Source organism: Agelaius tricolor, unplaced genomic scaffold (genome assembly GCF_023055355.1).
Source record: "Agelaius tricolor isolate 1412-34295 unplaced genomic scaffold, bAgeTri1.0.p SCAF_20, whole genome shotgun sequence".
Taxonomy (NCBI): domain Eukaryota; kingdom Metazoa; phylum Chordata; class Aves; order Passeriformes; family Icteridae; genus Agelaius; species Agelaius tricolor.
In genome coordinates this window covers 527,781-549,354 of record NW_027269280.1, presented here as the reverse complement: position 1 = coordinate 549,354, position 21,574 = coordinate 527,781, and the positions used below count along the sequence as shown (strand labels likewise).

The window sequence follows — 21,574 nt, the reverse complement described above, 5'->3', positions numbered from 1 at the left end:
AAACTGCAGGGAATTACTGCAAACACAAACAGGTCATGGCCAAACTGCAGGGAATTACTGCAAACACAAACAGGTCATGGCCAAGCTGCAGGGAATTACTGCAAACACAAACAGGCCATGGCCAAGCTGCAGGGAATTATGGCCAAACTGCAGGGAATTATTGCCAAACTGCAGGGAATTATTGCAACACAAAAAGGGTCATGGCCAAACTGCAGGGGCACACCTGGGCACACCTGGGCCGTGCTGCAGTGCCAGGGGCACAGCTGGGCACAGCTGGGCACAGCTGTGTGTTACCTGGCCGTGCTGCAGCGCCCAGGGGCACACGCTGGCATGCTGCAGGCTCAGGCAGTTCTCCTCCCGCCCAGCATCCTTCAGCTCCTGCTCCTGGAACAGAAACAAAGCGTGTCACCTCAGCTCAGTGTCACACCCTCCTGTCACACCCTCCTGTCACAGCCCCAGGATTCCCACTTGAAACCCCTGCAGTAAGGAGAGGATGTATTTGTGTATCCTCAGTGTGTTTGGAAGTGACAGATAAATGTCAACTTGAAATATTTGTATTGCTTGCTCAGAGAAAAAGCATTAAAGGACAAAGAATGAGTGACTCAAAGGTTCTGGAGCAATAACAGGTGGCAAAAGCCAGAAACTGAGCCAAAGTCTTGAAACTGCAGCCAAGTTCCCTCCCTGGGCTGTGAGTTCTGGAGGTGATCCAGGTGATAATTACTGTCAGGGCAGGAATCCCAGCAGTGTGGGTTCCTGGGTGTTCCTGGAGGGGGGTGTGGGCAGCAGGGAGCCCTGAGCCCAGGAGGGGCTGGGGATCAGCCCTGGGCACCTGTGCCCAAGGAAGGCACAACCCTGCCCAGGGGAGCCCCAGAAACAGCCCCTGAGTTCAGGCTGTGAAACAGCCCTGAAACACCCAGTGAAACACCCAGTGAAACAGCCCTGTGAGATACCCCCTGTGAAACAGCCCTGAAACACCCAGTGAAACACCCAGTGAAACACCCAGTGAAACAGCCCTGTGAGATACACCCCGTGAAACAGCCCCTGAGAAACACCCCTGTGAAACACCCCTGAAACACCCAGTGAAACACCCAGTGAAACACCCACTGAAACAGCCCTGTGAGATACCCCCTGTGAAACAGCCCCTGAGAAACACCCCTGATTTCAGGCTGTGAGACAGCCCCAAAACAGCCCCTGTGATCTCCCCTGCATTTTGCCCAGGATGTTTTCCCATCACTGCAGTCGGTGACTTTCTGTCTAACCCAGTGACTCCTCCCTGAACTAAACCTGCCTCAATGCTTCCCAGATCAGTCCAATATAAATCTTCAATGAAAAAAGACAGAAGTTAATGCCAGCTGCCCCAGAGCCACCCTGCACTCAACAAGCAATCTGCCCATGGGACAGAGAGGTGAACTCGGGCAATGTCCTGTGAGAGACTCTGCTTCCCAGCAGGTGGGACAGCCTGTGCTTGGCTTCAGGGTGAGCACAGAGATCAGGGCACACCATGGCTGAGCTGGTACTGAGCAGGGCTTTCTCCAAACCAAGGAATTTCCACTTTCCCAAGCGCTGCAGCCAGGAGGTGCCCAGGAATGGCCACACCAGCTGACCAGGGTGGGCACAGGATGTTCCACAGCACAGAACATGGCTGGCAGTGGGAGCTGGGGGTGCTGGAGAGCTCCCAGCCCGTTCCCAGAGGGACAGGTGCCTCCTGACAGCCCCATCTCCCCGCTCCCTCCTGGATTTGAGCAAATGAAGCATTTCTCCATCTCCTGTGCCTGGCAGCAGCACCGAGCCCACAACAGCAGGGCAGCACAGGGCTGGTCTTTGGGGTCTTTGGGGTGCCAGAGCCTGCACAGATTTAAAGACTCACACATCAGCACAAACTTCACAGAGCATGAGACAATTCATAAACAAACAGCTGTGGAAAATTAAACGTGAGACATCAAAAATAAACTGCGTTATTACCTCATATCTAAGTTGCACCTTTGAAAGTGCAGAAATGAAGGCACAAATGTGTGCTCACAACAGAGCAAAAGTAAAAATCCTCCTCTGGATGTGAGGACTGGCTAAAGAATTCCCAGCAGGAGGATGCTTTGGTAGATTTAATGCAGTCTGACACCAGTGACTGGGTAACAAGGCTCTGCACTGCCTGCAGAAAGGCATCTGTTGCCCTGTGTGCTAGTTTGCTCATCCATCAATTATTTTTGTTTAAAAACCCTTGTACCCTGTTCATTTATCTGCAGCCCCTTTTCTGAGGGTCTCTGCTGCCCGCAGCCTGGCAGGGCTGCACTGAGCTCAGTGGCTCTGATCCCCTGGGAGGGCTCTGGGCTGGGCGATGCAGGACAGAATCCAGCCAGGAGAAACGGGAAAACCAGCAGGCACCCAGAGAGGAAAGGAAGAACCTTCGGATCTTTTCCCACGTATCTTGGCCCTGTAAATGACTCACTTCAAAGGTCAGGCTCAGCACCTCCAGCTCATTTTCTGTTTCTTCCAAGGGCTGCATTTGAAAAGCAAAGCAAAGCTGACTCAGCCTCAGCGGCACAGCTGCAGCCCCTGCCACGGCCCACAGCCCGGCTGGGGCACAAAATCCTGCTCCCAAAGCCCTGTGAGCTCAGCTGTGCAGCCAGAGCTGGGCTGGGGCACAAAATCCTGCTCCCAAAGCCCTGTGAGCTCAGCTGTGCAGCCAGAGCTGGGCTGGGGCACAAAATCCTGCTCCCAAAGCCCTGTGAGCTCAGCTGTGCAGCCAGAGCTGGGCTGGGGCACAAAATCCTGCTCCCAAAGCCCTGTGAGCTCAGCTGTGCACGGAGGGACCCCGGCTCTGCACAGTGCAGTAAATGCAGCCTGCCCTGCACAGCTGCACCCACAGGGCACTGGGCAGGGAGGAACCTGGGCAGGCAGCAAAGGCACAAAAGGGAAAAAAGGAGAGAAAGAAGGGAGAAAAGGCAGAGAAAAAAAGGGAGAAAAGGGAGAAAAAAGGGAGAAAAAGCAGAGGAAAAAAAAGGAGAAAAAGCAGAGAAAAAAGGAGAAAAAGCAGAGAAAAAAGGAGAAAAAGCAGAGAAAAAGGGAGAAAAAGCAGAGAAAAAAGGAGAAAAAGCAGAGCTGCTGCTGCTGCCCAGGCTGTGCCACCCTCCTGTCTGTCTGTCCCTGCCCAGGCTGTGCCACTCTCCTGTCCGTCTGTCTGTCCCTGCCCAGCTGTGCCACCCTCCTGTCTGTCCGTCTGTCTGACACCCGTCTGTCCCCTCCTGTCCCAGCACAGGGACAGGGCTGTGCAGCCCTGCCTGCCACAGCCAGCCAGTTCTCTTACAATAAATGACATTTCCTGGAAAGCTACTGCATACAGTGAGAAATAAACAAGACAGTCTTACTGGTTTTAGGTGTTTTACTATTTCCATTTGATGCTCCCTCTCAACTGCCATGGTGAAGCACATGTTAGCAAGCAGCACAGGCAAGCAGTTGGACATTTCCTGAGGTTAGCACTTAAAAATGAATGAATTCCTGCAGAGAAACTAACAACGTGAGCGTTTCCCACTGCCACTCTGAAGGTAAGGGAAGAGCTGCTCAGAAACACTTGCATTTTACATAAAATCACTTCACAATTGGATTTGCTCAGTTTTAAAAATAGGAACTTTTCCGTGCAAATGATACTGTTCTAACAAAGGAAAACAAATGCAGCTTTACCCCTCTAATCAGCAGGCTGAATTTAGCACAAGAAACACCACACAAAAATAGCACTTCTTAAAAAGCACTGCTAAAAAAGGGACTCAGGAACTGAGAAGATTCTTGGCCTTGGGAAGTCCTGCAGCACACAGCAGATCCTGGGGAGGAAACACAACAATTCCACCCCGCTGCATTTCCATTGTAAAAAACCCTGCAGGTGACCAGCCGTGCACACCAGCTCGTTCCATTGTGAAAAATGAGTATTTCATGATTGGCTTTTTGCAAATATTCAAATGAATGTTATATGTGTTGTGTTAGAAGGTAATGCTGTATTAATTCTCTTAAGTAGTGTGTTAAATACAGTTTTAGGTTATAACACAATGTTAAAATAGAAACTATGCTGTGTAGGATACTTTTTCTAAAGAGAGGACTCGCAGTGAGACAGCAGCCACAGGACACCTGAATCTTTCAGAGAAAGAGAATTCATTGCCCTCTTATCAAGCTCTTCCCATCTCCTCAGCCATGACAACACCGTCAGCATTCAGAGGAAGCAGCTGACCCTGCCCAGCCAGAATCCTGTGTTTGAGTGGAATTTATGCATCATGGATGAGGTGTGTGAATATGCAACAGGCTGTTGCTCTTAAGGGTTAATCCTCTGTTAACGTGGGGCCTTTTTCAGGCTTATTTTGCCCAGAAAAAGGTACCAGGACGGTCCATAACTCTTTGTATTGTCTCATATTGTCCTTATCCCAATTGTCCACATTATTATTACTCTAATTGTATTACTATTTCTATAATAATTTTATTACTATTAAACTTTTAACATTTTAAAAACAAGTGATTGGTGTTTTTCACACCATTGACAACAATTCCTTCCTGCTGCTTTTCACTCCCACCAAGCCCTGCAGTGAGCAGCCTTGCACACCAGCTCATTGCACTGACACTGCACAACAACTCCTGCCTGTGCTTTTCTGTTCCAGCAGACCCTGCAGTGAGCAGCCTTGCTCACCAGCTCATTTCCCTGCACAACAATTCCCTCCTGTGCTTTTCTGTTCCAACAAACCCTGCAGTGAGCAGCCTTGCACACCAGCTCATTGCCCTGCACAACAATTCCCTCCTGTGCTTTTCTGTTCCAACAGACCCTGCAGTGACCAGCCTTGCTCACCAGCTCATTTCCCTGCACAACAATTCCCTCCTGTGCTTTTCTGTTCCAACAAACCCTGCAGTGAGCAGCCTTGCACACCAGCTCATTGCCCTGCACAACAATTCCCTCCTGTGCTTTTCTGTTCCAACAGACCCTGCAGTGAGCAGCCTTGCTCACCAGCTCGTTTCCCTGCACAACAACTCCTGCCTGTGCTTTTCTGTTCCAACAAACCCTGCAGTGAGCAGCCTTGCACACCAGCTCGTTTCCCTGCACAACAACTCCTGCCTGTGCTTTTCTGTTCCAACAGACCCTGCAGGTGACCAGCCTTGCACACCAGCTCGTTTCCCTGCACAACAATTCCCTCCTGTGCTTTTCTATTCCAACAAACCCTGCAGTGAGCAGCCTTGCACACCAGCTCATTGCCCTGCACAACAATTCCCTCCTGTGCTTTTCTATTCCAACAAACCCTGCAGTGAGCAGCCTTGCACACCAGCTCGTTTCCCTGCACAACAATTCCCTCCTGTGCTTTTCTGTTCCAACAGACCCTGCAGTGAGCAGCCTTGCACACCAGCTCGTTTCCCTGCACAACAATTCCCTCCTGTGCTTTTCTGTTCCAACAGACCCTGCAGTGAGCAGCCTTGCTCACCAGCTCACTCCATTTACAGTGCTCTGCCTGTCCCTCTGAAGCTCAGGTGAAACCCCAGGCTCACCTGAGCCTCTGGCAGGTTCCCCTCTTGCAGGACCACGTGGAGCCACCTCTGATTTGCTGCTGCTCAGGGCACAGCCATCACTCAGAGCTGCCCATCACAGCCTCCCCCTTATCCTCCTCACCTTTTTTCACTTCACTTTTTTCTCCTCACCTGGTTTTCACCTCTCTGTCTTGTTTTCAGTCTCTTCACTTCTCCACCTGACGTTGGCTCACCTCTGGCACACAGTATAACCATGACAGGATCCTCTCAACTCTTTTAAACACGAAAATGGTGAAGAGATAACTGAGGCATTTCCCTAACACAGGCAGGGCATGGATGAGCAGCCCTGGGAGCTGGGATGTCCCCAGAGGTGCCCCCAGCCCGGGTCCCTCTCTGCTGCCCCAGCCCAGCCTGTCCTGTCCAGCCTCTCCATCTCCCATTTACCAGTGCCCACGCTGCTGCTGCTCCCCACAGCACACATTTATTTATTGATTGATTGATTGATTCCCCTCTGGAAACAGAGGGAGCCCTGTCTGGATCTGCTTTACTGATCCCTGCAATGCAATTAGCCAGACTGGCTCCCACGAACGCTTCTCAAAAAGCTTTTCCTGCTCGTCATGCACGGAGAGCAGAGAGCAGCAAACAAGATCAGCTGTTGCCATGGGAACACCGTGCCCCAGCAGGTGAAAAATTCACTCGTGGCGCTGGAAAAGGATGAAATGTACTGAACCTGAGCATAACATCAACCACAGCTCAAAAGGCTCCGTGTTTTCCCCAAAGACTGGCAGATCTTAGGTGAGAAATGCAGAGATGCAAATGCTAAAGACCCTCCTGTGAACTCTGGTGACATCAGCAATTCTTCAGCTGTCTCAGAGTAATTTTATTAGGCAGGAACTTATATCAATATACTGCATAAGTTTGGAAATCTCTATGAAAAGTTAAGCCCAATTTTTAGAAGTTATGAGTGACTTGAAAACAGAAGATAATTTTTCATTTCGAGACAGACAGGAGAAAAATATGCTGAATAATTTGAAGGATTAGGTGCCAGAAGCATCATTCAAAAACAGCTCTTCATGCTCCAGAAACCCTGCTTTCAGAACAGATCATATTACAGCCTTCAAGTCAGACTGCACAATCCATTCTTCACCTTCTGCTGAGCTAAGGAGGTACACGGAAACACTGAACAAATCTAGGAGAAAAGCAAAGTATTCTGAACCAGTGCTTTCCCTGCATGTTCTCTAAGGAAAGATAAACATTGCCCCTGATATTTACCCAAAGTTTTCTGTTTCAGATACAAACAAACCCAGAGCAGCTCCTGAAGCCCTTCAGGGCAAGCAGGGACGAGAGCACAGGGCCCATTTCTGCACAAACAGGCGACTGTGCCAGAGGAGAGAGACGGAGAGGGAGGAATCGTGGTGCAGAACAGCCCTGATCTGTGAACTGATGGAAAATAAACAAAGGAGAAACCACCCCAAGCCACCCACAGCTGGGCAGGGACAAGGAGCCCAGCAGGGAGAGGTCTGAGACCCTGGGCAGGACCAAAACCGCTCCCAGAACACAGCACTCCACAGTGCTGAACGCTGGACACTCCTGCTGCTGAACGGGGTTCCAGAAATTCACCCCAGTGCTAATGGCACTTGGCCTTGGGCCTCGTCATTTCTAATCCTTTCATTTCATAAAAACCAACTCTGGAGGCAGCTGTGAATGAAAAGCTCTGGAAGTTCTCAGGAAAGGCTGCGGGGAGAGGAGAAAAGAAAAAGAAAGGAATTCTGAAAAACACCAAGCACAAAGAATCTCCTCTATTCTCTATTTAAAATTGCTGCTTATCAGAACTGAACAAGAACCACTGTACCTGACTGAAATAAGCCTCAGGTGTCACCTTTGTACAGCACCTCCTGAGCCATCCCAGACGCCTCCAGCACCACTTCTGGGCTCTCCCAGCCATCAGGTAAACCCAAACCCACCGCAGAACATCTGCTCATGAAGAAAGAATGGATCTCTCACAAGGTAATTGCAATTCTCTGTGCAAAGCAAAACCTTGGAGAAGGTTTGAAAACTACACAAAAAATTTCCAGCACTTCAGACACTTGAGTCCAGACACTGTGAACTGTATTTCTACTTATTATGAATTCCATTAACTTAGATTTTCTATTCCTATTGAACGAATTTTCCCATTGTTGCTTATGTTTTCTCATGATATATTTATTTGTTCCAAGGAATGCTGAGAGATCTTCAGTCCTCAAGCAAACTAATTAGTTTTAATAAAGCCAGAAGAAATTAGTTTGGGTTAAAAATTACCAGATAACAAATTTAAGAGATGCTTCTGGTTCTCAGTGGGCTGAGACAGAGGGGTAATGAAAGGGGATGATCAGTTTATCTCCCATTATGAACAAAGATTTTGCAATTAGGCAACGTTTCCAGGCACATGAAGAAATCATTGAGTTGTGTGCTCATATGATGCTATCAGGGAAGCTCAGGAAAAATAACCCGACAATAGGTCTGTGTGCATCTGGAAGGTCTGGGATGGAGGATGGCAAAGAAATTATTCCAAAGCCTTCTCTCTCCTCAGGAGAGGGAGATGAAATCTCCCAGCCTGACACTGAAATGAAACTGAGCCTCCCCCAATTTCCCCAACGCAGCTATCAGCAAAAGGAGGGATGAGAGTGGAAATTAAAGATAGCCCCAGATGGCTGCACCTTTATGAAGTTTTCTAGAACATGAATTTCACCCCGTTGATTCTTTTTTCCAGCTCTCTGCTGAAGAATGACCCCTGCCTGCAGAGGAGATTCCAGCAATAGGGAAATAGGGAAAACAGCCCAGGAGAGACTGGAATTCCTCCTGAATATCCCTGAATTCCTCCTGAATGTCCCAGTGCAGAACATTCCCAGCGCCAGGAGTGCTGCTCCAACATCCCCACTGCCTGCCCAGCACACCCAGCTGAGAGCTCCAAACCCACCCTGCAGGAGCCCCCAGCCCTGAGGGCATTTCCCAGCCCTGCCTGGGCCTGACCTGCTGCAAGTGTGCAGAATCTGATGTAAATGTGCAAAACCTCCTGAAAACGTGCTAAGCCTGCTATAAGCGTGCAAAACCTGCTGCAAGTGTGCCAAACCTGCTGCAAGTGTGCCAAACCTGCTGCAAGTGTGCCAAACCTGCTGTAACTGTGCCAAACCTGCTGCAAGTGTGCCAAACCTGCTGCAAGTGTGCAGAATCTGATGTAAATGTGCCAGACCTGCTGTAACTGTGCCAGACCTGCTGTAACTGTGCCAAACCTGCTGTAACTGTGCCAAACCTGCTGCAAGTGTGCCAAACCTGCTGTAACTGTACCAAACCTGCTGTAACTGTGCCAAACCTGCTGCAAGTGTGCCAAACCTGCTGCAAGTGTGCAGAATCTGATGTAAATGTGCAAAACCTGCTGCAAGTGTACCAGACCTGCTGTAACTGTACCAAACCTGCTGTAACTGTGCCAAACCTGCTGCAAGTGTGCCAAACCTGCTGCAAGTGTGCCAAACCTGCTGCAAGTGTGCCAAACCTGCTGCAAGTGTGCCAAACCTGCTGTAACTGTGCCAAACCTGCTGCAACTGTACCAAACCTGCTGTAACTGTACCAAACCTGCTGTAACTGTACCAAACCTGCTGCAACTGTACCAAACCTGCTGCAACTGTACCAAACCTGCTGTAACTGTGCCAAACCTGCTGTAACTGTGCCAAACCTGCTGTAACTGTGCCAAACCTGCTGCAAGTGTGCCAAACCTGCTGCAAGTGTGCCAAACCTGCTGTAAGTGTGCCAAACCTGCTGTAACTGTGCCAAACCTGCTGTAACTGTGCCAAGCCTGCTGGCACCTGCCCTTGCAGCCCCCAGCACAGGCAGCAGCAATCCTGCAGTGCAACACAATCACAGCAAACCCAAAGCCTGTCTCTGCCTCCCTGGGATGCTCTGAGCTCCCAGTGCAGGATCCAGCCCTGAATTTGCCCTTCAGCACAGCAGCAATGAGAGGGGTTTGACTCTCTCCTCGGTCTGTGTATCCCTCATTAGCCAATCTTTTCCTTCCATTAGTGCCTTGCTGTTGTTCTATTTTCTGAGCTCCCAGCAAATTAACACTAAATTGAATTCCACAAAAAAGTTGTTGCAGGCTTTCTCCCCCATGCCTGATTTAATCCCATTTTCTTCTCCCTCAATTTACGCTACATTTAATGGTGGAAATTATTTCTAAGATTGATTTCTGATGATGATACTTATCACAGCTCAGAGGATTATTCTTCCTGTCTATTTTTAGCCAATTCTCAAAGAAAAGATTTGCTCTGGAACAACTTGTGAAGGCCAAAAGTGATATTTAAACAAAAGATCATTTCTTTTCCCTTCTGCCTCCCCTTTACAGCAGCACACCCAGCCTGTGGCAGGAGACACAGAGGCCTCACAAATTTCCTCCTGTCATAAATAATGCCAGCAAATGGGGGAGAATGGACAGAAGAATTAGAAATAATCAGTATTATTCATTTGAATTAGATGCATAATAAATTATTTCCTTTATGGACAAACCTACAAGTAAAGACATTCTCCTACAGTTTTCAACTGCTCTGAAATTCTTTTAAGAAAATAAAATTATCAATTATTGGTGCTATGTCGTGAATATAAGCTGTTTTTAAAAAAATATTCTCCATATAAAATTATCTCTTTTTAAAGCCCTATGCTTCAAATTGTTTGAAGTCTGATGGGAGATTATCTGCTTAATCCATTTCTTTCACTTGGGCATTCCAGATTTCATGCAGCTGTGCAAAGCCAGTTCTGATAACAGACCCGTGAGGCTCCTCACAAGCAGAAAAGGAGTCAGGAGGAAAAAAATGTACAGGCAGAGGGTGGTGGAAAAGGGCAAAGGGCAGAGGAATGGGGCTGCAGGGGAGAAATGCAGCGTTACAGCCCTCACTGCTGCTGCCACGCTGCAGGACCCTGCTCCAGCCTGCACCTTCTGCTGGGCAGGCAGCAGCCCCTTGGGAGCTGCATTTCCTGCGGGAGCTGCATTTCCTGCAGAGGGCAGCCTGTTACCTGCATTTCCTGCAGAGGGCAGCCTGTTACCTGCATTTCCTGCAGAGGGCACCTTGTTACCTGCATTTCCTGCAGAGGGCACCTTGTTACCTGCATTTCCTGCAGAGGGAACCTTGTTACCTGCATTTCCTGCAGAGGGCACCTTGTTACCTGCATTTCCTGCAGAGGGAACCTTGTTACCTGCATTTCCTGCAGCAGGAACCTTGTTACCTGCATTTCCTGCAGAGGGCAGCCTGTTACCTGCATTTCCTGCAGAGGGCACCTTGTTACCTGCATTTCCTGCAGAGGGAACCTCCTGAGCTGCATTTCCTGCAGAGGGCAGCCTGTTACCTGCATTTCCTGCAGCAGGAACCTTGTTAGCTGCATTTCCTGCAGAGGGCAGCCTGTTACCTGCATCTGTTACCTGCATTTCCTGCAGCTCAGGTCCTGCTCCATCCCTGCCCAGCTGGAGCTGCCCTGGCTGAGGAGCCTCAGGCCCTGCACCCCAGCATCCAAGGGTGCCCAGACATGGAACTCCTGCCAGCCCCTGCTGGGCTCGTGCCTGGCTCAGCAGCTCAGTCTGAGCCTTCCCTTCTGCTTTCAGCACAGCGTGACTCAGGGCTGGTGCTGCCCTGACTGGGCTTTGAGCCCACAATTAACCAAATGAGTTCCTTCCCTTGATTATTGCTCTGGGTGACTGTGGTTTCCTGTCCCCTCAGCTCGGGCAGCTGCCCCAAACTGGCCCAGCCAGGGATCTGCAGGGCAGGGCTGGACCCTCAGCTCTGCCCTGGAAATCCCATCCTGCTCCCCAAGAGCCTGGAAGGAAATCCAAGTCCTGAACACTTTATCTCTGCCAGATTGTCAAATGGCATCATTTCTTCTTATGTGCAAAATGTGTGCTGGAAGTTGCTCAAATGCCAAAACTTGTCTGATCCTGCTACAGTGTAGTAGAGGATAATTTCTAAATTTAGGAAGTAATTGCTCTGCTGCCCAGTGAAACGTACACTAAAAAAATAATTCCTCTAGGCAAGTCCTCATTTTAACAGCAATTCAGACTGCAGTGACACAAGCAGTAAAGCTCTGGGAAAGGGAAGCTGTGCAATTCCATTGTTGCTGTTTTCTGTTCCCTTGCTGTTTCACAACACAATCCAAACAACAGCAGCAGTGCTCAGATGTCATCCAGCACACCCTTACAAAGTGCTTGGCAAATAAAACCACGCCGTTCTCCTGGGTAATATTTCTTTTTGTGGAGCATTCTGACTCCCCCAGCTGTGTTTTATTGGAATTCTGAACAAAAAGCTGACATTTCCAGCTCCTTTGTGCAGATGAAAGGAAGGGAAGGTTCTGGTTTCAGACACAGCCTGCCTGGCACTGCTGCCCTGGAGCTGCCCTTGCCAGCCTGGACCTTGGGGGCACCAAGACTTTGATTCCAGGAATTTCAGAGGCCTGAAATCCCAGCTCCTAAAACCTGAAAGAGGCTGGAGAGAACAGCTGTCACAGACATCTTTTATGAAAAATCCTTTCCTGAGAAGCTGAGAGGCCTCAGGAACAAAATGTACCCAATGGTTATCTGCTGCTGTGGAATGCAACAGGTGCATCTGGGATTGGGCTCATGTGGTTGTTTGTAATTAATGGCCAATCACAGTCCAGCTGGCTCGGACTCTCTGTCTGAGACAGCAGCTTTGTTATCATTCTTTCTTTTTCTATTCTTAGCCAGCCTTCTGATGAAACCTTTTCTTCTATTCTTTTAGTATAGTTTTAATGTAATATATATCATAAAATAATAAATCAAGCCTAAAACATGGAGTCAGCTCCTCGTCTCTTCCCTCACCCTGGGACCCCTGTGAGCACGGTCACAGCCAAGCAAAGGAGCTGACAACAGAGCAGTTTGCTGCCATCTGGAATGGCTCCTGTGACAGCCCACAGGGGGTTTGAACCCCAGACCTGCAGCCAGGCAATGCCACCAGCCCTGCTCTGCAGGCACCCCCAGAGCAGCTCTGAGCCTCCCACAGCTCTGACACCCTGTGAGTTGCTGCTGGATTAAACATTCAGTGCCAGACACTGTTAAATTGGGATTTCACAGTTCTCCCAACTCAGCCCAACCCTGACAGGGGAGGGAAGGGCAAACCAAAGTCCCAAACTCGCCGTAAGTTTTTGTCAGTGCTCAGAAAGGATCAAGGGGAGCCCAGGGTGCAGCTGCACAGAGCAGTCAGTGCATGGGAATCACAGAGCAAATGCAGAGAGCCCAAAGGCTGCCCCAGGTCCCAGAGAGCCTCACCACCCCCTGAACTTCAGGCAGAATCTCGAAATTAGCAGACCCAGCAGAAAGCGCAGGTGCTCAGCTATCAAACCTGCCCCACACAGACCTCACAGTGCCTCCTGCCCGTCCTCCCCAGGTCACTGACCATGGGGCTGCCTTCCCCACAGGCAGAGATCTCCCACTCACACTCCAGGGGCTGCCTTGGTTTTAAAGTTAATTGCATGGAAATGTGCTAAAAATGCTGCTGCTGCATGGGAGGAGTGCAGCCCTCTTCGTTTTATAGGTAAGGACACAGTCCTGTTTCAGGGGAATTATTCCCAGAACCTGAATAGCTGAGATCTTGCACCAGGCATGGCCCAGCTCGTCTGCCAGTCTAAATTGGTTCATGTGGCAAGAAAATGCTCTCAACAGGGCTGGAATCTGAGAAATAGAACTTAGAAATAGAAATTAAAATCCAAAGTTGAAGTAAAAAAGCCCCAAAAGCCTCCCAAACCCTCCTACTGATACAGCAGTCAGTCAGCCTATCAAAATTACATGACTTTTAACACGCTTTAAATTGCTTTTAATTATTACCATTTACACTGCCCTGAAAATGACAAAGTGTCTCAGCTGGAGTCAGGGATAAATTTTCAATAATGTTGGAAAGCAAAGCAACAGTCTCAGAATGTGGACTTCAAACCTGCCCCAAATCAGCTGTGAGTGTGCTCAGAGCACGTGGAAGCAGGGCCAGGCTCCCTGGGAAGGCTCAGAGCACTCTGCAGAGCTGGGAATGGCCCCAGGGCGCCAGGAACTATTCTGCACACAAATAGCACAGAGACGCTTGCTTCTGTCTGTAATGAGAATTAGCAGCATTTAGCCTCAAAAAGGAGCCAGACTCACCCCTGCCAAATGCTCTGGTCTTCAAGGAAATGGATGAAATGTGGAAGGAAGATGGGAAAACTGAATTTGGTTCACAACTATGGCCGGAGAACAAGCAAACCAGGTTCCAGTCTCCTTGTGGCCCTTTGGAAGCAAAGCTGCACCCAGCAGCTCCTGCTTCAGATGCAAATAATGCAACCTCAGGTGACAACAAATGCACAGCAACAGTGCAGTGCAGCACAGCAACAGTGCAGTGCAGCACAGCAACAGTGCAGTGCAGCACAGCAACAGTGCAGTGCAGCACAACACAGCTCCATCTCCCCAGGACATGGCCTGCCAAAACTCACTGCTGAGCTGCAGAGCTGGGTCACGAGGGGTTAATCACATGAAGGAAAAATGCCCAGAATACATCTTCTCATTATTGTTACTTTTCTTATATTTAGGGCTTTTAACAATTTTTCTACATTGACTTCAGATCAAACTACTGCTAAATTTGCAAACTACACAGCTCCAAATTTGCAAACTACACAGCATTCTATGGAAAAAATAGGAGCAGATTCTCTTATGAATACATTTTGGTCAGTCTTTATCTTTGACTTACTCCCAGCTTCACAACCTTGGTTTACAGCTCAGAGCCCGACAGGAGCAGGGCTGATTCCAACTAAACCAAATTACAGGTATTAATTAATGGCTGATGCTTGTTTGCCAGCTCCTGCAAGCAGAAGGGTGGATAGAAATGTATTTACAGCAGAATTTAATTACCCATTTTCAAGCCATTGGCCTCCTGGCAAAAGCCTCCCGACGTAGTGCAGAATAGGACTTGGATTAAGAATTAATTTACTGTCAGGAGTGATCTGCAATTTAACAGCTTAATCGAGTTTGCTGTGAAATTGGTCAGGAGCTCTGGAGCCTGAGCTGCCCCAGAGCTGCTGCAGCCAGGCAGGGTCAGGATCCATGAATCAGCTCAGCCTCAAAACCAGGCCTGGCTCAGGATCTAGAGCTAAACCAGCAAACCTGAGCCAGGCTCAGGATCCATGAATCAGCTTAGCCACTAAACCAGAGCCTGGCTCAGGATCTAGAGCTAAACCAGCAAACCTGAGCCTGGCTCAGGATCCATAAATCAGCCAGGAACCAGAGCCTGGCTCAGGATCTGCTCAGGATCCACAGGTCAGCCCTAAACCAGGGCCTGGCCCAGGATCCACAGCTCAGCTCAGCCACTAAACCAGAGCCTGGCTCAGGATCCACAGCTCAGCCCTAAAGCAGGGCCTGGCTCAGGATCTGCTCAGGATCCACAGCTCAGCCCTAAAGCAGGGCCTGGCTCAGGATCTGCTCAGGATCCACAGCTCAGCCCTAAAGCAGGGCCTGGCTCAGGATCTGCTCAGCATCCACAGCCAAACCAGCAAGCCCTGCCCGTCTCTGTGACAGGAGCTGCTCAGGACACCTCTCTCACATGGGGTTGCCCTGTGCTGGACTCCTGTCAGCAGCAGACAGTGCCAGGCTCAGTTCTGTGCACCCAGAGCAGGCTCTCCTCCCGTGCAATGCCCCTGGCATCCCCTGGATCCCTGCCCTGTGGGGAGCAGGCAGCAGCAGAGCCGCCCCCAGCTCGAGTGGGAAGCCAGGCTGCAGCCCTGGAAATGCCAAGGCACAGAAAAAGCACGCCTGTCCCAATTTCCTCGTGTTATTTTGGTACACTTCAGGAAAAAGCCCAACAACACATAACTCATTAATTATAACCTTTCAAAAGTGTTTTCCTTCCCCCCCAAACTGCTAAAATTTAGCAGAGCTGCAGCCAAAGTTCTAATAGAACTAATTTTAGCTTTTGTCATGCACAGAACATCATGAAGTAGGTCTCATCCTTCTATTAATGCAAATGTATTGAAGCAGTCGGTGCAGGAAGCTTTCAGAGGTGCTGGTGAGTGTTCTGGGGTCCTGGTGTGTGTGTGCTGGTGTGAGAACGGCCCCGACAGGCCAGGAGAATGAGCAGGGCCCAGCTCCATTCACTGACAGCCACAGGCAGATCTTACTGCCATGTTCATCTATCTCACTGATTTCAGCAACCTTGTCACACGTGCTGGCCTCCCTCTCTGCTGTCTGAGCCCAATTGCCACAGTGCTTTAAAAATGGAAATGCTTCTGGTGGTCACATGCGCTGGCTTTCTTGGGAGAGTGGCTCAGTGCTGATGAGAGGGACCACACTGGAGTTCCCTGATAATCCACAGGAAAACAAGGCACAGGCAGGGCAGCGGCTCAGCCAGATCTCCACTAAAATCCCTGGGAGGAAAACCAAAACCCAAAACCAGCCCCAGGCACCCCTCACACCTCTGAGCCACACTCGGCTCTGCCCGCTCCCATCCTTGGCCCTGTTTGTATTTTCAGAGGCAGGGAAGGAGCCAGAGAGAGCAGTGCCCTGCTGGGGCTGGGCTGTGCCAGGACACAAACAGAACCCTGGCATTTCCATTGCAATGTCAGCTTAATTTACCGTGAGGATTAAAAACTCTGGCACAGGAGTGTGTAGCTGTGTGCTTAGTGCTGATCTAAACACCAGCATTCTGCATGACTTACCCTGTCAGCTTCAAACCCTTCACAAAAGGACTTGGTTCATTTTTGCTTTCAGCCCAACATTTGTCAGTGAAGCACCTCCTGCATTCGGAATCTGTGCTGGGATCCCCAGACAGAGATGCAAATATAAAACATGCATGAGTGCTAAGCAGGGATGGGGCAGCAATTTGTGAACATCAGCACGCTCCAGTGTTCACACTCCCAGATTTGCTGGCTGTATCTGATCAGAAGGGACAGCTCACAAATGCAGGTTTAAACATCTCTCAGACACCCAATATGCTTTTCCCCAGCACACCTTTTATCCCTATGTGCATCACCATGGGCTCACCACAGCCCCTAAAATCCATTTCAGAGGGATTTAAACAGGACTCAAGCTGTCCCCTCAATAATTTGCAAATTAACTCTCAGGCCAAAACAGAAACCTGTCACATAACACACCTCTGAGCTCAGCAGCAACCCCTGAAGGTTTTTGTATGGGGTTTCAGATTTACATTTCTCAGTTTCATCTGAATACTTTGCCTCCAACCACTGTACTGGACAAGAAGCCTTGCAAGATTCTGCAGTCTGAATCATTAGGACGAAAGTTAATTAAATCACATTACATTCTCTCCTCAGACATGCTATTTTGTCTTAAAGATGATTAAACAAGAGACAAATGTAATTAGGGCAGGAAAAAGTATAAGCCAAACGTTAATCTTATGGTGTGCTTTAGGAAAATGGAGCAATAAATCACCTTGCTGCCTTTGTTTGGCAGTAACTGATAACACAGAGAGCCCTCAGCCTCCTTGCCTGATACCAGCATCACTGATGGGGAGTGTGGAGGGAGCTGGGGCTGTGGCAGCAGAAATTCCAGTTTGAGAGAGAGGGAACATCTGAGCCTGGCTCAGGGAGATGGAGCCCTCCAGAGAGGAATCAGTGGCAGCAGATATTCCAGTTAGGACAGAGACCATCCAAGCCTGGCTGGTGCAGGTGGAGCCTTGCAGAGAGCCCTCAGCACAGCCCCGGGTGGTGGAACCCAGGCTGCACCAGGCTGTGCAAACCCCTCAGCTGCCCCTGAGGGAGCCCAGCGCTGCCCCAGGAGGGCTCCAGGGAAGGGGCAGAGCCCTGGACGTGCCCCTGCTCCTGCTGGGCAGGTGTGCCCAAAGGAGATGGTGGCTGTGACCCCCAGGATGCCCCAGGGTGGGAGGGATGCCCCCTCCCCATGCTGGGATTGCACAGAAAACCTGGGATTGCACAGAAAACCTGGGATTTCAGGGAAACGCTTTTTGCCTCCTGAAGGCACAAATTAAATTCTTGGTGTGAAGGAATAACCAGTGAGTCCCCAGTGACTCCAGGGGTGCCCAGGTGGGTTTTTGTGGGCCTGGGTCTGCAGAGAGCCCCTCCCTCCCTTCTCCTGCTCAGGGAATCTGGCCCTGCAGGCAAACACTGACTCCCCCTTTGCCAGCAGACCCCAGCATTCTGCTCACATCACTGCTGTGTAATTATTCTTTTCAGGAGCAGAAATGCAAAGGAGGCATTAACAGCCGTTCCAAATATCACATTTGTGCACTTTTCCCTTGTCATATTAAATATAATTACTTCTGATGCAATCAAACTCATACCCTTCACATGGATAAATCCAGCACCAAATTTAGAACCCCAAGCTTCAAACATCAGGCTCTTAAAGCAAAGCTTTAAGCCTTTACTTTCAGTTCACTGAGGTACAAAGAACAGTGAGAACATAAGGTTTGAAAATGGTATTTTTAAAATGAAATTTCTTGAAATTATTCTGTTAGTTACTGGTGGCAAAGAGCTTTGAAGATCAAAGGTGAGACATGAACTCCATCTGATGGCTCAGCAGCAGGAGATGGGAACCAGCTAACTGACCAAGCTTTCCAGAAGGTTCCTCTCTAAACTGAGAATCAGAGCATGTGAAATGCAAGCAGAACTCCTCTGCTGCTATTGAGAGTCAGGATGGGTGCCCCAAACCAGACTGAGATGTGCTGGTATGTCACAGAGATATTTTATGAAAAATCCTTTTGCTGGGATCTTTTCTCCTGAGAAGCTGAGAGGCCTCAGAAATGAAATGTAACCAGTAATTATCTGCTGCTGTGGAATGCAACAGGTGGGTCTGGGATTGGGCTCATGTGGTTGTTTCTGATTAATGGCCAATCACAGCCCAGCTGGCTCGGACTCTGGTCAGTCACAAGATTTTATTATCATTCCTTTCCTTTCTATTCCTTTCAAGCCTTCTGACAAAATCCTTTCCTCTATTCTTTTAGTATAGTTTTAATATATAATTTTCTTTTAATATAATATATATCATAAAATAATAAATCAGCCTTTTGAAACATGGAGTCAGGATTCTCAACTCTGCCCTCATCCTGGGACCCCTGTGAACACCAGGACACTGATCAGAGCCACAGGCTGTGCCCAGGCTCCTGCACCTGCCATTCCTGCAGCCAGAGCTCAGCACTGGAGTTTATTTATTTCCCATTGTTTATTTCCCAATTTATGTCCCATTGTTGGCCTTGACACCCCCATTTCAGGCTGGGGCTGCCCCACGAGCAGAGCTGGGTGTGCTCAGTGTGAGTGCAGGACTCAGCCATCAGGGCAGAGCAAACTGCAGCCAAACCCTCCCAAACCTCCCCCAAAACGCCCAAACCCTGGAGCTGGGCACACACAACCAAAGGCAGAAGCAGCCCAGAGCAGCCCCTGGGCTGCAGAACAAAACTCTGCAGGTGCAGCAGCTGCACAGGCTGGGGAACAGAGCCAGACTTACTGAGAGCTGCCAGGGATGACACTGGCGTCAAGGTGCTGACATGGGACTGGAGGCCTCTGTCTCTCCTACAAAGCAGCTCTGATCAGAGGTTTCCTGTGGAGCTGCAGGCTGCAGGCATGAGGGAGCATCTCCAAACTGTGCAGGACAAAAGGAAAGCAGTCAGTTTGGTACAGCTGCATTTACACTCCTCTATCAGTGCCCCGTGGGCTCCACTGCCTGTGCCCCCAGAGCTGCAGCAAAGTTGGGGTTCATTACCATTACACAGCCAAGCTGAATTAATTAATTCAGCCTTGCTGAATAAACATTTCTGTCCTGGCAAGCAACAAGGCTGAAGTCCGACAAAAGCTCCAAAATCAGCCTTAAATTTGTGCTCAAACCCAGAGTGGAACGGAGGAGGGGAGAGGATGAGAAGCATGAATCAGTTCTTCCCAAGACTTTATTTTTTCCCCTGGCATGGAATTCTAAAAATACCTTTGGATGGTGTCCCTCCACACCCAGAATGGCAAGGCACAGGAATTGCATCCTGCATGCACCAGGAGCTAAATACCAGAGGCTGACAGATTGCACAGGGGTAATCAATGACAGATCTGCCACCCATCCCCACACACTGCCAGCTATGTTAAATGCCTTTACTTACATCACTGGTGTCTTCATCAGCACAAACCTAATTCACATGGGGGCTGTGCCCTGGGACGGGGAATCACTCAGGAGGGGATGCACCCCAGATCTGCTGAGGTGCAGTCACACCTCTCATTATTCATGAGCTCCCTGAGCAGATCAGGGCTGCAGGGATCGTAATTCAATGCCCTGGAACTGCCTGGTGACTCACTGAGGTGCCTGCTGGAGAGCCCTGGGCACGGCCTTTGGCTGCTTTGGGAGGCTTGGTCTGAGCCTGGCATCGTTTCCTAAAGCCACAAACAAAGGCAGAGGAGCAGAGCCACACACGGGAGGGGTTGCTGCAGGCAGCGTGCCAGTGGCACCGGGATGCTCCATGGGCTAAAGATGCAGCTTCACAGCTCAAACCCAGCACAGGAGCTGCAAATGCAGCTTCACAGCTGCAGCTTGCATTTAAGCCCAGGATCTCAATCAAATGCAAGTTCTCAGCTGGTGTTCAAACCAAGCCCAGGATCTGCAATCAAATGCAGGTTCACAGCTGCAGCCTGTGTTCAAGCCCAGGATCTCAATCAAATGCAAGTTCTCAGCTGGTGTTCAAACCAAGCCCAGGATCTCAATCAAATGCAGGTTCACGGCTGCAGCCTGTGTTCAAGCCCAGGATCTGCAATCCAAGCGCTGTTTTGCAGAGTCATTACCACTCCTGTGGAGTTCCAGCTTTCCCCTGGGGCTCTCTGAGTGTAAAAGAGCAAGAATTCCCTGCAGCTGCACAAATGCCCAGCTGCGGTGCCTGCAGGGGCTCTGTAAATGCAGGTACATTCCTCATCCTCATCATTGTCACCCTCCCAGAGCTCCCACTGAGCAGGGCTCGGGTGACAGGGGCACAGGAGGAGCTGACCTTGCCCCGAGAGCCCGAGCAGCACACAGGCAGCAGAGCTTGCTGGAGAACTGCAAAGTCTTTCTAGGAAATGCCTGCAGAGCCAGGCTCTGCTGGGCTCAGCTCTGCGGGACGAGCTGCAGAGCCCAGCCTAAGGAGCCACATCCCTGGTGGGCACTCTCAGCTTGTGTTTAACATCCAGGGATTGGAATGATGCTGTTGCTGCCTTAGCTTGTATGGTCTCTAGCTATACATCAGGAATAACTCAGCAATTGAATCTTGCATGGTATCTATACATCAGGAATAACTCAGCAATTGAATCTTGCATGGTCTCTAACAATACATCAGGAATAACTCAGCAATTGAATCTTGCATGGTCTCTAACAATACATCAGGAATAACTCAGCAATTGAATCTTGCATGGTCTCTATCAATACATCAGGAATAACTCAGCAATTGAATCTTGTATCGTCTCTATATATCAGGAATAACTCAGCAATTGAATCTTGCATGGTCTCTATACATCAGGAATAACTCAGCAATTGAATCTCGTATGATCTCTATACATCAGGAATAACTCAGCAATTGAATCTTGCATGGTCTCTATCAATACATCAGGAATAACTCAGCAATTGAATCTTGCATGGTCTCTACACATCAGGAATAACTCAGCATTGACTTTGCTGTAAGTGAGGGGTGCCTGGTGATCACAGTGAGCAGCCAGGTTACAGAGCACAAAAACATCCAACATTCCAGGTGCCAACAACTGCCAAGTTCTCCCTCTGCTGAAGCAATGCTTGAACACTGAGCTTGCCATGTAAGATGCTTCAATAAATCCTGCACAAAACACATTTCAATCTTTCCTCTTAAACTGAAGGGATTTTCCTGCCCTGCCTCTGTTCTAACATGTCTTTTTCTTTTTGCCTCTATCAGAGTGTAAGTGTTCAGCATTAGTGAAATGATCAGCAATATTACAATGTGCAGTTGTGCAGCTCTGCACTGTGTGGGTGTGTGCTGACACTTATTCAATACAGACACTAACCTGGTATATTTGATTTACTGTCTATAATAATTTATTACAATTTATTACTGTCCTAGTAAGTCTAAGTAGGTACCAATAAGATAAGCCTTGGGTTAGGGCA

The 21,574-nt window shown here is 49.2% G+C and overlaps 1 protein-coding gene across 11 annotated transcripts in view; it reads right to left on the bottom strand.

Moving 5' to 3' along the window:
- RIMBP2 (RIMS binding protein 2) overlaps positions 1-21,574 on the bottom strand; it is an 86,765-nt gene that overhangs the window by 46,204 nt on the left and 18,987 nt on the right. For 10 of the 11 annotated variants that reach the window (XR_011681891.1, XM_071444931.1, XM_071444932.1 and 7 more), the window contains exons 2-3: positions 18,944-19,078; positions 295-384 (exon numbers count right to left, since the gene is read on the bottom strand). The gene's annotated coding sequence lies outside the window, so the exon portion shown is untranslated. The remainder of the gene's footprint in view (positions 1-294; positions 385-18,943; positions 19,079-21,574) is intronic. The other variant, XM_071444926.1, reaches the window with a different exon arrangement.